This window comes from Octodon degus, unplaced genomic scaffold (assembly GCF_000260255.1).
Source record: "Octodon degus isolate 3935 unplaced genomic scaffold, OctDeg1.0 scaffold00148, whole genome shotgun sequence".
NCBI classification, from domain to species: domain Eukaryota; kingdom Metazoa; phylum Chordata; class Mammalia; order Rodentia; family Octodontidae; genus Octodon; species Octodon degus.
The window spans coordinates 2,094,076-2,110,054 of NW_004524724.1; the positions used below are offsets into that span (position 1 = coordinate 2,094,076).

Sequence of the window (15,979 nt, forward strand, 5' to 3'; positions counted from 1 at the left end):
ACATCCCTGGAGGCCAGGGGGCTGCAGGTGATGATGTCACATCTCCATCCCTCCAGGAAATTATGCCACTTCTAACTACATGAATACTATGCACTCATCATTAACATGCTTGAGAGTTGCAGAAAATCATCAAAAAAGGAAAGAAAAGCACCCAGATTCATATAAAGGCCAGTCCAACCTGCTCAGAAATGTGAGCTCAGATTGCCTGTCTCTGACGTAGCCTTATTTCACGGCACAGACTTGGGTCTAAAACTTCCTTATTCTCTGTGCACTTCACCTTGAAAAATGACAACACTTGTTCAGGAACTTTCTGCACCAAAATTAATTGAGGTGTGGGAGCTGAGCAGAGCATCAGCGCAGGAGTCCGATGCCCGAGTCCGAGCAGTTTAAAGGGCGTCAGCTGCCCTGCGCTGCTTTGTATGTGGATTTTCAAGAGGTCTGCAGTCATTCAGGTTGAACCTTAAGTAACCCTTGCATCTCCAGCTGAGTTTGTGAGATGGAGCTCAGCCACCCAGGGACACCTGCCTGGCGTGCCACCTCCTGGGACCCTAGGCTGCTTTTGTGCTGCAGAACCAGGCCAAGGACATTTCCTGAGGGACCCAGAAAGGGTGCAGCTGGACAAGGCTATGAAGGACCCCTGTGGGGAAGAAGTCCAGCTTCAAATGAGGAAAGGCTCGCCTCACCCCAGGCTGTGAGAAGCAGTAACAGCAACCATGGGACAAGCAGCGGTGGGCTTCCGGTGCCCAGAGGCAATCTGCGGGGAGAGCGCCGAGAGCTTTGGGCGCTGCCAGCACAGCACTGCTGTGACGCAGGCTCTGCCTCTGTACTGCAGAAAAGCTGAAGACGAGAAAATCAAAGAACCGAAGTATGACCAGCTCCGCTGAGGAGCAGTCAGCCCGGGCCCACCCTCACTGAGACCCAGGACTCGTGTCCACGCCTGAAGAGGGTGTGGGTGCCACCTCCAGGTGGAGCCTGTACCTTTAGTCCTAAAGCCCTGGGGCAGAGTGCAGCCCAGATGCGGGGCTGTGCAGATGGAACGCTCCGGGCCCAGGGTGGCTGGCTCCGGATGTAGCCTAGCGGCACGGCCAATGCCGAAGGGCAAGGCCCTGGGTGGAGACCTGGCACTGCACATACTCCCACACACTCACTCACACTCGCTCTGTCTCTCTCACACACTCACACCTCCTCTTCCTCCTCCTCCTCCTCCAGTCGCCCCAGCTGCTGAGCTCCTCTATGCTACCTGGACTCCGCCCTGGGCCTCTGCACACACACAGCTCAGCTGAGGGCCCTGGGGTACAGGCCCTCTGTCCAGCTCTGGGTCCTAAGTCACTGTCATCTCAGGAGACATCTTCCTCACACGGTGAGTGGGCACTTCAAGGGGTGCTCCTCTCTTGTTTGTGGGAGGAGGCCCAGCGACCACTGAGGGACGGGATGTGCGTCACCGCAGACCTCCTCCACACAGTTTTGGGCTTTTTAAAATGGAAGCAGGGGTGGAAAACATCCTGTTGCTCATTTACAAGAACTACAGGCCTCTCACAGTGGGTTTAGGCAGCAGCTGGCTCAGCGCCATCATTCCTGACCTCCCCAGAGAGAGCCATGGTGCTTCGGCTTGTTGGGCTCCAGCCTGCGCCACAGGGTGTTCACCATCCTCTGGCTCCTGCCCGCCGGACACCACTACACACTCAAGTCATGACAATCAAAACTGGTTTTTGTTTCTGTTTTTTTTGACAGAACTAGGGATTGAACTCAGTTTTGGGGCACTGCTGCTGTCCCAGGAAGCACTGGGCCTGGTAAGAACGGCAGCCGTGCCACGTGGGTGGCATAAACCAAAGGTGACCATCAGCATCGTGGGGACAGGAGTACCGCGTCCCAGATAAGGTGGCTCTTGATCGGCTTTCACCAGTGTGCATGAGCCAGATGAGCTCTTTCCTGGTGAGTAAATGTATCTGGAGAACACAAAACCAAGCCCTCTCAAGGGCAGCCCTGAAATCTCTGCATGGATCCCACGCCACAGGCACAAGAGCTCCTCTGTGTGCCGCTGCTCCCTGCGGGAACCCCAGGATGCTGGGCTTTTAGCCACTCATCTACTCCAGGAAATCCTGATCACTTCTACAGTTTGCCAGCTATAAATAAAGGTGCTACAAATCAAAGGGTGCAGGGTGTGCATATGGGTACTTCTTAAATTGTAGTTAGTGTGCACACACATACATACAGGGGCTTGAATTCGCAAAGCAGAGATGGGCAGGCACCTTATACTGTTCTTGTTAGCCCGAGTTAGCAGCACATGATGATTGCAGTCATTAGGGAATTGGTGCCTGCATGAACACACCTCAGCTCTCTCCACATCTTACAGAGCAAACTCAAAGGCAGCTTCTCCAGTAACACACTACAGAAACAATCCCTGCAAGCACAGTCTCACTCAGCTCATCTCCTGTGAACGTCCGCTCCGCATGCTTCTAGTAAGTGCAGCAGCTGTGCTGGCATCAAAGGAGCCTGCAAGGTGTCTGGACTCTTGGTGCTCAGAGAAACGGGAGAGAAGACGCAGCAAGCAACTCCGCCGCAAGCTCGTGCTGTGATGGAGACGGCAGGGGCCAGGTGGGGGCCGGGCGGCTGCTCCAGCCACACGGACCCCTGGGAGCAGGGCTGGGAGGGGACCTGTCAGGGGCCCAGTTCTCCAGCGATGGCTACGAGCATGGTGCTCTCCTGCAGCGCTGGCCCGCCTTCTCTGCGGGGGCTCCTGTGTGCATCAACCCCCTCTGCTGCCTGACACACCTTACCAGAGCTCAGGGCTTCCTGCCGCAGCTGCTCCCTGGGTGCACTGCTCTTGGCGGGCTGCACGCAGCACCGTGCTGCTCTGCCTCCCTTCGCCTTCCTTCCTGTCTGCCGCAGCTGTGATTTGGCTGTGCCAACCCCTGCAGCCCTCTGGTCTGTCACTGTGGCCATGGCCCGACTCAGACCCATTCCCTTGGCCATCTGTCCTCCAGAAAGCCAGCCTGGGCCTGTGCACTGGTGACAAGAGATACACAGGTGTGAGGCCTCCGAGCCTGCCAGAGTCATGCAAAGGGGAAACCAGCTTCACCATCAGCGGGCTGCAGAACCACCACGCAGTGCAAGTGACGGGAGAGTGAGGATCGTGCCTGGCCCACCGTCTGCCCGTCAGGCTGCTGGACAACGCAGGCCAAGGCTGGGCGGAGTCTGAGCTCCCCACATCAGCCTGCAAACTTCAAACTGCTGTTTTGCGGTTCACCAGCTGAGCAGCTCTGAGGGCAGTAACCTGAAACTGCCTCAGCTGCAAGAGGGGTAACAGTAGGAACCAACTACCTGATGGCATTAGGATGCCTGGTTAGTGTACTGCCTTGTTATTGAAAAGAGTCCAGTAAATGTTTTCTCCTTGGCATTGTCTTGCCATCTTCTCACCATAACAGCATGTCAAAGTACCAACCTTTTTACCTCATTGTAAGAAACAAAACTGTGTTTCTCACTTTGGACAAATCAGCTAAGCTGCCCCTTTCTCCTCTGCGATTCATCTTGAAGCCATTTACGTCCGAGCACACAGACCCTTACACTTTCTGGAAGGAATTATTTTGTTTAGCTCTTACTTCGATGAGATCGAAGAGCCTGCTAAAGGGATAGCAATGATGGAGACTGAGCCAGGCCTCGAGCACACGAGGCAGGCCTCTGCCGCCGGCCTGCACCCCAGCCCCGCCGGCCTGCACCCTGGCCTCGACGGGCCACACTCTAGCCCCACCGGCCTGCACCTCAGCGCAGCCGGCCTGCACCCTGGCCTCGACAGGCCACACTCTAGCCCCACCGGCCTGCACCCTGGCCCTGACGGCCTGCACCCTGGCCCTGTTGGCCTGCACCCCAGCCCAGCCGGCCTGCACCCTGGCCTCGACAGGCCACACTCTAGCCCCACCGGCCTGCACCCTGGCCCTCACTCTAGCCCCACCGGCCTGCACCCCCTGGCCTCGACGGGCCACACTCTAGCCCCACTGGCCTGCACCCTGGCCCTGACGGCCTGCACCCTGGCCCTGTTGGCCTATATCCCAGCCCCACCGGCCTGCACCCTGGCCCTGCCAGCCTATGTCCCAGCCCCGATGACCTGCACCGCAGTCCCGCTGGCCTCTTTGATCTCTGTGGAGAAGCCTGGCAGCCAGCATGGGTGAACTGCATGACAAAGGCCAGGCGGGAGCTGCCCCTCCTCTTGCATCTGCTGTGGTGTGGGTCTTGGGATCTGGCATGGGCCCTGTCCTCCACCCCTGTTAGTAAGCCTGCTTCTCCCTGGTTACCACTTCCTGTGACCCAGAAAGGCCAGAAGGACCCTTCCCCGCTGTGTAGGCACAGGACTGCATCCCTGGGTCATCTTTCCATTTCGGTGTCTTGCTCACCTTCTCCTCTCAAGATACAAACACTGGTCCACTCCATGGAGGCAGCTAGCTCTGTGACGGGCTATGCTCACAGCCAGCACCACTCCAGCCTCAGGATGTGGCTGGGGTGGATAGAAAGCCAACAGACACCCAGCAGCTCCTGCTTTGGGGGATCCCCCAGGCTCTGCTGTGGCTGGCGGCCAGCTGTCTCTCGAGAGGAAGAAGCTGCCGTGTGTAGCCTCTCCTCTGGGCTCACGCCTGCATGTGCTGCCTATGGCTATTCCTCTGAGCCAAGTGACTGGGGAGATGCTGCTTTGGAAAAGCCCAGCACGTCGGGGTCTGGTGCAGGTCGCCTTGGTCACAGACTTGGTGCCTCACAGCAGCCAGCTGGTGACGAGGTCACACAAGCTGCCCCTGATGATCCAGGTACTCCTGACCTACTCTGCCACCAAGCCAGGCTCGAACATAGCACGCTCTGCCACCCAAGCACATCTGTATGTGGAGGCACTGAGTCATGAACGGGCCATTCCCAAGGCTCAGCCACAAACTCCTATCTGAAGGACCTGGAGGACGGGCCCTGGGGAGATCGTGAGAATCAGATAATGTAACAGGAGGGACCCCAGGATGGCCACAGCAGCTTCCTAGAGGACGAATGAGCCCCTGCCAGCTTCCCCCTTCCTGCGCCTCACCAGGCAACACCTGCGCCCGGTCTTGGCCCTCCCCAGCAGCTGTCCTTCTGCTTCCACTCTTAGGAAGCTGCAGCGAATAAGCTTCTCTGCATCTCAGTTACCTATGCTGTTACAGTGGGAGGACATGGACCATAAAACTTGACTGGCCCTGCAGGCACAAGGAGATGACCGGGAAGTGGCCCGGCTCTCCAGGGATACCAGCCTGCTCTGTCCACCTGGCTGATGGCTTGCAGGGCATCTCAGAGTCTGGAGATAGCACCTGAGAGGTCACAGGTGCGGGGTTGCTGATGTGAGCACAAGGCGCTGGCACTACCTAGAGGTGGGACCAGGGCCGATGCCTTTAGCTGTCACTCTCAGGAGATGGGCTGCACCGCCACCGTGGAGCAGCGCAGAATGGGCCCGAGGTGCAGCTTGGTGGGAGGGATGTGGAAGGAACACCGGGAAACTGATGCCAAAAGCAAAACTCTTTTCAAATGTTTCATCTCCTGCCTACCTTTAATCTTGTACTTCCTTTAATTGATATTCGATTTACCATGATGCCTGCTAACATACTGAAAATTTATTTTTTTAAAAATTAATTTATTTGATGCAGGGTTTCACTATGCAGCTCAGACTTATAGTGTTCCTCCTGTCTCAGCTTGCCCAGCGCTGGGATTACAGGTGTGTGCCACCACACCCAGGTTCAGGGCCAGCACAATGCATGTGGGGTGCTGGGGTGGCATAGTATGTGGTTCTGGTGATCAAACTCAGGTCCTTGAGCTTGCCAGGCAGGTGCTTAGACCGCCAAGCCATCTTGCCAGCCCAACATACTGAAAATTTCAAGTAGCAGCTATTCAGCCAGGTAATTTAAGAACTAAAAATGTTCCTTTAATCCTTCAAAACAAACTTACTTGCATCTGTCATGACCCACTCACCAACTGTGTTGGTGCGCTATGTCAGAGCCTCCTGACGGATTTGCGCTAATCAACCAGGAACAAAGAGCCTGGAAAGCAGGAGGACCACGCAGGGGCTGCCTGGCGAGCTCAGTTCCTGCAGAGGTGAGCACGCAGGAGGAGCACACTGCCAGAGTGCTGCCAGACACTGTGTGCCACTGGGGTCCTTGCACTCAGATCCACGTGAGTGAGAAAGGAAGAGGCCCTGAGGCCGGACACTGTGATGTGGGCTCTGTCAAGGGACTGCACACGGTCCAGTCCCCCTCACGGCTCTGAGTGGCCTGGGCCAACAGAAGGCGCCAGCACCAGTCTTCCCTTCAAAAAGGTCTTGTTAGCTCTTCACTCTGTCACCTGAGGGTCACCGGGCAGGGCAGGCACCATTGGAGCCCGAGGCCCAAGACGAGCTACTATGCTCAGCGTCTCCACTTGGTCTGGGCAGGCAGGCAGGCAGGCAGGCAGGCGAGCCGCGGGGAGCTGGAGAAGCAGGACGCTGAAAGGCCAGGGCCGCCGCCGGAGCTGCCACCACACCTGGATAATCGATGCACACGGGCATTTAGTTTTCCAGGGTCTTGTGCCATCTTTACTCATCCAACCCTGACACAGACAAAGTGCAGTGCCCTGGGATGGCCATGCAGTGCTGCACCCGTGGCAGAAATGGGGAAACCAAGTCCAGAAGGTTTCACAAGATCAGCATCCAGCTGGCAACTGCTCGCACTTGCACTGCATGGGTAAGCATTTTCTATTGGCCTGAAGGGCACCAGAGTCACTATGGCAGGTACAGCATGTGAGGGCAACAGAGAAACACATTTCTAAAGGTCAGAATTCAGGGCTGAATGCGGTAGCACACACCTGCAATCCCAGTAACTGGGAGGCTGAGGCAGGAAGATCACCGTGATTTCAAGGCCAACCTGGCTTGTTCAAGGTTAGCCTAAACTACATAAGAAACTCCTGTCTCAAACAGACTAAATAAATAAACATCAGAATTCAGCAGGGCATGGTGCGCCCACCTGTAATCTCAGCTCTCTGGGAGGCTGAGGCAGAGGATTCCAAGGTTGGATACTGCCCACCCCACCGGCTTTGCTGCTGCCGCTTTACTGGGGCTCATCCCCGGCTCCACACCACCCCCGGCTGTCAGCTCTTAATCTCCTGGCCTATAGGACCTCTATCTTTCCTTATGTTAGCCTGAGCGATGGATGGTAAGCGTTCCTGCTGGTACTTGCGGATGGCGCCTCGGTGTGGGTGGGTGAGTCTTCCTCACACTACACGAGGCTGGCTGTGGGCTTGGGGATCAGCACAAGGAGGGGATGCCTCGCCCTGTGATACTGCAGGCAGTGGCAACACCGCGACATCGACAGATACAGGAAGTCACTGCTCCTGAGGCAGCACCACTCACTCCCTGTGCTGGGGACGACCTTCCTCCCCCGACTCCATTCTGGACAAAGGGGACCCACTCTCCCGCACAGCATGGCAGGAAGCCTGGCCTCCTGCAGGGTCCACCTCCACCCCTACCCCTCAGCGCTCGGCAGTTGCTCTGTTCTCCCAAATTTACTTAGTACACTACTAACTCAAGCAGGAACTCTAGGGTGCTTACTGCTCACCTCAGTGAGAAAGTGGCTGCCCTGGTCCCGAGCACGCAAACACAGTCACCCACTCTCACTTCCCAGCTGTACCCACTTCCTCCAGACCCTTGCTGGCTGCAGCGGTAAGGCACGTGGACCAGCCATTCCGGCCGGCGCTCCTGAGCACGGTCTCCAGGGCACCAGCCCTGGGCCCGCCAGGTTTAGGAGCGGAGTGTGCCTGGAGTCTGGGCAGCTCTTCCTGGGCGGGCCTGCGGGCCTCATGCACAGAGGGAGCCACGGCACTCGCCATCAGCCCACTAACCCTGTGCTTTCTAGCAGGTGAGCTTCTCTGTTGACCGAGGTGCTGCGCCTGCGGCCGAGGCCGAGGAGGCGTGGTCTGCGAGGGTAGGGCGCCCACGCGAGCTGCGCAGGCAGCCTGGCTCGGAAGTCCGGTGCCACGCCCCACGTAACGCAGACCCTCACGTGGGCCCCTTGTGTACAGAGGGGCCCAGAAGCTGCCGCCGCCCCGCCCGCCCACCCGGCGGTGCTGTGCTCCCATGCTGGCCTTCTAAAGTGTCTCATGCTGTTCCTGGGAGGGGCACAACACAGACACGCCAATAATATTTGTTGAATAAACAAACGCATAAAAGTTATTTGTGACCAAGAAAATTTCCAACATGTATCGGAACATACATTGAGCATTACTGTTATTTTTGCGTGCGTGCGTGCGTGCGTGCGTGTGTGTGGTCTGCTTGGCTCACCTGGGGTACGGCTGGCACCGCATGTGGTGCCAAGGATTCGCGGCTCTTGCCTAAGCAGTCCGCTGAGCTACCTCGTCGAACTTAAGTAAAATTCAGGAAGAAAGAAATGAGCGGTTCTATGATAATGCCCGTGGTGGATACACAAAATCTAAGACCAAACAAAGGCAGGCCGGCTCCCAGAGGCAGCGACACCCACAGGTTCTTCCCCGCCACTACCTGGAGGCATGTTCTACCCAATAGGAAAAATCAGGGTTGCTTGTTGCAGTTCTTTTAAGGGAAGAAAAATACAGTAAAAATAAAGTAGAACAATACAGAACTTCACTAAAAATTAATAGGAATTCAACAATGGTTGTTATATTGCATAATGTTGTCTTCACATTAGTTAGAGAAATTCTAGTTTTATCAAGGTGAAATCTATACTTTTTCAGGAGGCAAACGTGGTCCTGCTAAGTCCTGTCTGTGCTAACAGAACAAGGGAGACAGGGTGCGCGGCTCCCCCCAGCTGCTTGACATGTGGAACCGGCCACGAATCACTCAGCAAGGGCAGCTCCGGGGCTCAGGCATCCAGTGCCCACCTGGGGTCTGAAGGCTCAGAGTGTGATCCCCGGCTGTGTATGAAAACAGTAACAACAATAAAAAGGAAAATCTCCCTGAAAACTTATTTCATTCAGCTCTGCAGAAACAAGCTCCCGGCGTCGGAGGGAAGCAGGCCATTTTCATGCGCACTGGAGTATCTTGTTTTCTTGCGGAAGCAGGGAGAGAGATGCTTCATTTACCCAGCAACGATGCTATCTGGTGCTTTGCAGAATTCAGCTTCCAGAACGTTCTAAGTCTGTCTTTCTAGCCTTGAACATTGCCCCAAATGCATTCGGTCTTTGTTGCTTTTTTTGTGCCCAGCAGTTATGCTCGATCACACAGTGAGCTGGGTAACTGGATCTTTTCGGAGCGATGCCGGCTCACCCACACCAACATCACTTGTGGATCTGCGCTGACCTCCTGGACAGCTGGGTCTCCTCATGGGGGGGAGTGGGGGAGGGTGGCTAGCGGAGTGCTCTGTTTTCTGCAGCAGGCTCTGTTTTCTGCAGCAGTAAATGGCCTCTCCTTATTACACCTCTCCTAGCCGGTAACTAGCCGCTCCCGCCCCTAGCAGCCGTGCAGCCCCTCAGAAGATAACCTTAGACACCTGAGCTTTGAGGTCGTCCCCGGAAGAAGCTTCTGAACTGGGGAGGACACATGGTTCTTGCTGAGCAAGGTGGGTACCTCCCAAAGCCCAAAGAATGTAGGTGATCCACTCTCCAGCTGGGTTCACTGCCTAAGCAATCAAAGTAGGGTAAAGGGGACATCAAGATGCCAGAATGTAAGATGTCAGACTCGGGAGGGCTTTGCCATGAAGTGTAAATTATGGAACCCACTGTTCCAGGGAACCTCGGGGTGCAGCACCGAGCTCGCTGCACTGCCCAGGGGAGCTATCCACTACCCAGGGATGCTTAACGTTAGCCACGGATCTGATTTCCACACAGGCCTTGGAGTCTTTTTTTTCTGAGACTGGGGAGATGATAGTGGTATTTAGCTTTATCACAGCGGAACTCCTCACTCGTCCTGATGAACTCCCGCTTTGCTGCCGGCTCACTTCCTGCCCCGGCCAGTGAGGTTGTCCTGGCTGGGAAGCACACGTAAGCTGTGACATTGTCTTTCCAGCAAACGGGATCTGTCTGTGTAGTGAGTGCAAGCAGCCTCGTCTGTCTGAGGAGGGGGAGCCATTCAGCCTGCATTCCTGGCCTGGACTGCACTCTGGGATGGACAAGGCTGCGAAACATGAGCGTGAGATGATGAAGGACGTGGCACGAGCACTCGCTCCTGAAGTGAGCACGGCGCTCCTGCCCTGGGCTGGAACGAGCCCTTTAGAGCAGCCTAATGGCTCGACCAGGGTGTGCGCATGTGCGGCCACTCTAGGGCATGCGTCCTCCTGCCATCCGTGGATGACATTCTGGGAGGGACACAGCCCCAGACTGCAGGTGCTTTTGTATTTTCCATTGTTAAAATTTCCCATGAGGGCAAAGATGGAAGTTCTGAGCTCTGCGGATGACACTCAGGGTGATCCAGTAAGGCTTCTAATGTGGTCTCACTTGTATAAAGATTTATAAGAAAGACAAAAGCAGGAGTAAATCCCAGATTAAAAGCCTCAGGGGAGCACTCAAGAATCTCAGAAGCCTTCCTCATGGGACTGCCTGGAATGTGCAGCTGCCTCAGTGGGGGGCCCTGCCCCAGGGCTCAGGGCAGTGGGCGCTGGTCACCTCAGTCACACAGGTCCACCAGGCAGTGCCTGGAGAGCATGCGCGAGCCTGCGCCTCTGCTCCTCGGTGTCTGCTCTCCTTACTGAAATTGCTTTGGAAATCCTGCTTAAGGCAGCTGGTCCCCAGATATGGCGTCCGAGGTCTCCATCCTTAGCACACCTCTGAGGCACTGCACCCCTCCCCTTCCTATTCTCTGAAGCTTTTCATAGCCAGCTTCAATACCAGGTCTTCCTGGACGAGGACGGCCCTTGGCTAACCCTGTGCTGCCGCCTCCAGGGTCGTACTTGCTGGGCTCGCTCCCCGAGGGGACAGCGTGGGACCTACCCACTCCTCCTCCTCCTTCTACCTGCAGGCACTCAGCTCATGGCTGCATGGCACCTTCCAAGCCTGTTTTCAAGTCTGCTCCAAATGGACACACAATGGAAGGCTTCCTGAGTTCCTCTTTGCAATCTTGTCTGCTGCTCCCCTGGACATCTGTCTGCTCGCTGCCCCTGCAGGCTCACCCTCTCAGAAAGCTGTAGCTCTCCCTTTTCCTCAGGGTCTACTCCTGGGCAGGGATGTCTCCTGTTACTGCATCCATCCTTCATTGCTAGCCAAGCCCCACCAAGTCTTGGGGGCAGGCATGGGCCAGATGGGAATTGGGACACCAAGAGCCAGAGAGGAGAGTTTCCCACCCATTACCACTCCGGCAGAGCTGAGGGTATTGATCTAACAGACAGTCTGTGCATGGCCTTCCCAGTTGTGTAAATTTTATTATTCCTCAAAATAGTGTTTATGTTCTCACTGCAAGAAGTCCATTATGTTCAGAAAGGCAATGTCTCTGGGATACGACCCAGGCACGGAAGGGATAACGGCTACAGAAAAGCCAGCTTACCCAAATGCAAAGCGAGCCTTTCTCACCCTTCTCCATCCTAGCAAACAGAAATGGGCCTTCCTGTTCAGCTTCCAATCCCGAGGTGCAGCAGTGTCAGCGAGACCCCTTTACAAAGAGCTGATGCTTTCTGCTTCGAGCAGGGCCCTCTGCAGGGGCGTGACCTGGCTGGACTCAGTGGCAAGGGCTTGGCTTCAGGAAGGTGGGCAGCTGCAGAAGCTCTCGACCTACCCCGGCACGTTCTAGTGCTCCTGTGGCAAACCTTTTAGAGCCTCCACCCACACGAGCAACCTCTGCAGCACCCGTGCCACACGTGCACCGCCACTGTCCTAGGGGAAATCTTGCTGCTGCCTCCTGCCCCCCGGGCTGAGCAGGAAGGAGGCTGAAGCTCCGCCGCCATCGTCCACCAGGGCTTCAGCTGGGGTCAGCACCATCTCCACGGCCTCAGGCTCTGTGGCCCGCCACATGCAAGGCCTACCACAGGCGGAGGTCCAGCCATGAGGAGTCTTACAGCGCTGCTTTCCAAGCCAGTGGAGGCTGGGGCCAGAGAGGGCGGGCACCAGTGCCACCCGGGGCCCCGGGCCAGCTGGAGAGAAGCGTGAGAGAGAGGCCCGGGATGGGGCAGGGCTGCTCGGGTCCAGCCACACCCAGACACTCCCTGCTGGAGCATGTGGGTGGGAAAGAGGAGAGTTAGCCCATTTCTGGCCTTGCAGGCTGACAGGCATTAAACGGTAAAGTCTTGGAACATGGCACTCAAGAAATTTTCCTTGTGTAATATGGCACTTATATCCTCTAGGAAATTGTAGCTTTTTAAAAAACTCATAAAAGGAGAGCTAAAGAGTGTCCACCCTTACGTGAAGAGAGTGTGGATGAATTGTAACAAAGGGCACGTGCAGTACCCTGCTGGTAAATATCAGTGAGAATTTTCTCTGGAGACTTTTTCCAGCTTGCTTTTGGAACGTTGTCATTAAAGAAGCAAAGGGAATTTGTCTTTTGTCTGCCGCAAATCTGTAAGTGTCACAGACCATAGCCGCCCCCCAGGGAAAACAAGGAGAACTTTTTCTTTTGAGGAGTTTGAGTGGTCCTCCCCTGGGACGTCTGCGTTGAGCTCTGAGCAAAACCCTCTATTTCCATCACTGGCAAGCAAGAACAGGGGTCCATGCTGGAGCAGGGTGGGGAACAGCAAGATCTTCTTTAATTTGATTTCAAATCAAGACGTTTGGTAGTAACAAACCGCTACCCAAAGTGTTTGGCAACTCTTAGCATCCAGACAACTGAAAATCCCTGTCTGCAAAGTAAAAGACACCAGGTTAGGGACAGACCCTGGACGGGGGCTCCCTGATTTTATAACATGCAGCCCGCCAGCTGTGGGCTCCCCCACATCCACATAAGGCATGGCAATCCACTGCTGAGCATCCCTGGAGGCTGGCTCTGTACCTCCCCAGCAATGCTCTCTGTCCATGCAATGCTGGCCCGGGCTGCGCAGTGAGGCTGCAGCTCTTCTGATCTGGTCAGAAGAGGACACTGAGCGTCACTGAAGACACAGGCTCTGCTGCTGGTCACGGACCTGACCACATGACCTCAGGAGCTGCAGCCACCTCCTGTGTCCATTTGAACATCTTTGAGATGAGGAGTTGGCCTTGGTGTTGCCCTGGGTTGGGAGAAGATCAAGTGCAGTGAAGGGACACCACCATCCTCACCGGCGCCAACTGTCCAAGAGCAGTTAGAGCTAAGGAACACTTTGCCTGCCCGGCACAGCTCCACTCCTGAGCACCTGTTGCAGGTGGGCATCACTTGGTCGCTTTCTTCTGTCAGTGGCCACTAGTAAGGAGTGCTGTGTCCTGCCTAGGTCTTACCTGCTCTGCTGCCAACCTATCTCCTCCCTTTATCGATGTCTGTTAACGCTACCAGTATACCAGGTGTGGGGACCCATCATACTTCAGCACATGTGGGCATGAGGATGAAAGAAATCCTCATGGCTCAGCTGAAGAAGTTAAAATTTTGCCCAGTCTCAAATATATATATGCATGCCACATGATGAAAGAATTCTGACTGCAGATAACCTCAGTGAGGTTTATTGGATTTGAGAGCTCAGATCCCTTAGGTCACTAGGATGAGCTAAATGAGACAGCCACACTGGCTGGATCCAATCACATCAGAGTTGGTGTCTCTGGCTCGTGCTGGGCAGAGCCTGGGCTTTGCTCTGGGTACCTGCCTGTCTCTGGACTGGGCACGCCCTGGTCACACGCTGAGCTCCCAACCCCTGGCTTCCACCCACACATGCAGGGCAGTCCTGGTGGGCTTCCCGGCGTAGCATCAATCCTTCATAACGCGCTGTTCTGTACTGCAGCGCAGGAGCCACACCTGGTTGGCAAGCCATGCCTCACTCTAATGTGGTTTTGTAGCTGCCTGCAGGACGCAACACGTGTCATCCGTAGTGCGCCTTGCAGTTAAGATGGCACAGCCAACCACAGATGCCAGAAATGAGGCTAGATGCACGGAAGCAGATGACGGTAGCCATTCGCAGAAGGTTTGCAGGGAGAAACTACAGCAGCCCTTCCACACTACAGCCCAGTTACAGTACTGACTGGCAGTGTCTCACCTCGTGACCAACCAACTCAGGGGTGGCGACTGCCCCTCAGGTGCAACTAGAAGCTATACTTACAATTGAAGGCTATATTTATAAGTGAAATAAGTCAGGCCACATGTGTAGCTACCATATTGTCTCCCTAGTATAAGAACCTGAAAGAATAAATAAAATCTGAAAGGTATAATAGACATAGTAAAACGGAAAGAAACTGAACTTCAGGATTAGACAACAAAGATGAGAGAAAGGAGAGAGATTGAATCCTTCATCACTGGAAGTGGCAGGACAGGATTTCCACTACAACAGACACCCACCACAGAAAGGCACGAGCTCTGTGGCGATGTGGCGACCAGTTCCCTCTTCCCCATGGCTCTGTGTCTTCACGTCTGCCTCGTCTGCACCAATCCAGGTTTGGGTGGGAAGACCGACACCCTCCCCGGGAGCTGGGGTCCCACCGGCCACCCAACACAGAAGCCAGCAGCCCAGCGCCAGGATGCAGTGCAGAGGCCCAGAGGACTATCTGCACCTGTGTGCACGGGTCCTTAACCTGCCATTGCTGCGTACATGAAGCGGTTGTCATCTGGCTCGCAAAACAGATGTGAGTGAAAACTCAGCATCATGACTTCACAGCACACCTAGCATGGGGTCTGGAGAAAACATGGACCCCTCCATTTGCAAAGAAAAACTCTGAAGTACTGAAATAAAAGCAGATGCACCACGCTTGAAGGCCCTGGGCAGGACAGTGCGGAAGAAGGAGTGCCCCACCCTGCTCTCTGCCAGCGGGGCGAGGAGCCGCGTCATGGTCCTCATGACAGGGCTCAAGGCCAGGGGGTGGCAGGGGCCCAAGACACCACCAAGCACCTCCAGGTCACAGTCCTGGAGCCACCATCGGGAAGGGGCAGGATGGGGATTTCTGTTGGGTGGATTTGCATTTGATTGAAGAACTTGGTAATGAGAGAGGAAAACATTGTAGTGCACCCATAAATCAGGCAGCTATAATTCTGTCAAATCTTAGGAACCTGGATTAGTGCACAAAGAAAGTTAGCTCCAAACTGACATACAGATTCATAAACTACCCTCACAAACTAACCAAGCTGGAAGGCTATGACCTTCCACCTCCATCTCCTGGCGTACGTACGCAGAGCACAGTACCCAGGGACCTCACAGGCGGGAAAAGAGCATCCACACTACTCAGTGGGTCTCTTCTGCCTCCACCCTGCGCTGCCTGCTTGTCTGTGGTGGCTGGGCCACTCACAGGATCCAGGTGCCAACTGTGAGCAGCATTAAGTGAAGTTTTACAAGTAAAACTTACCTCAAATTGCAGAAAGACACTGCACAGCAGGAAGAAAAGCCCCTGGACACAGCAGTGTGCCCCACAGGGAGCCTTTTTTTCATTTATCTTTTCTTTTGCAGAGCTCTGCATGGAGCAGAAGGCCCTGTGTGTGTGGGGGGGGGGAGACCAGGGCTCCCCAAGAGGCCAGCCCTAGGGAACACTTCCTAAGGAATGGAGAGTGGACAGGCCCCAGACCTGCAGCTTGCCAGGTGGGAGGAGGTCACTCAGATCACGGCCCTGGAGAAGGAAGAGAGACAGCGCTCATGTCCACAGGATGGCCTGACAGCTGAGAGCCACAGGAAGCGCTCCACTTAGCGTCCAGTGCCTGCCCTTTCACTTGCCTTCTCCTCACACAGTTGAGTTCCTTCCTCCACACGCCCTTCTCTGGCCCTTGAGATGTTCCCTTCCTTCTAACCTGACCTTTGGCAGTCACAGATCTCACCCCACTTTCATGGAAGGAAGCCTGCTCTGCCTCACCTCCACGGCCTCCACTCTTCTTTTGCTTACCTCCTCCCCTCCCCTCCCCTCCTCTCGTCTCCTCTCCCTCTCCCTTTGCCTCTCCCTCTCCTTCCTCTCTCTCTCTCTC

At 55.3% G+C, this 15,979-nt stretch overlaps 1 protein-coding gene and 1 pseudogene across 2 annotated transcripts in view; both read right to left on the bottom strand.

Annotated features, from left to right (window-relative positions):
- Oxr1 (oxidation resistance 1) overlaps positions 1–15,979 on the bottom strand; it is a 330,122-nt gene that overhangs the window by 229,337 nt on the left and 84,806 nt on the right. The window lies entirely within an intron of this gene.
- Positions 11,803–15,979, bottom strand: part of LOC101580561 — an 18,301-nt pseudogene continuing 14,124 nt past the window's right edge.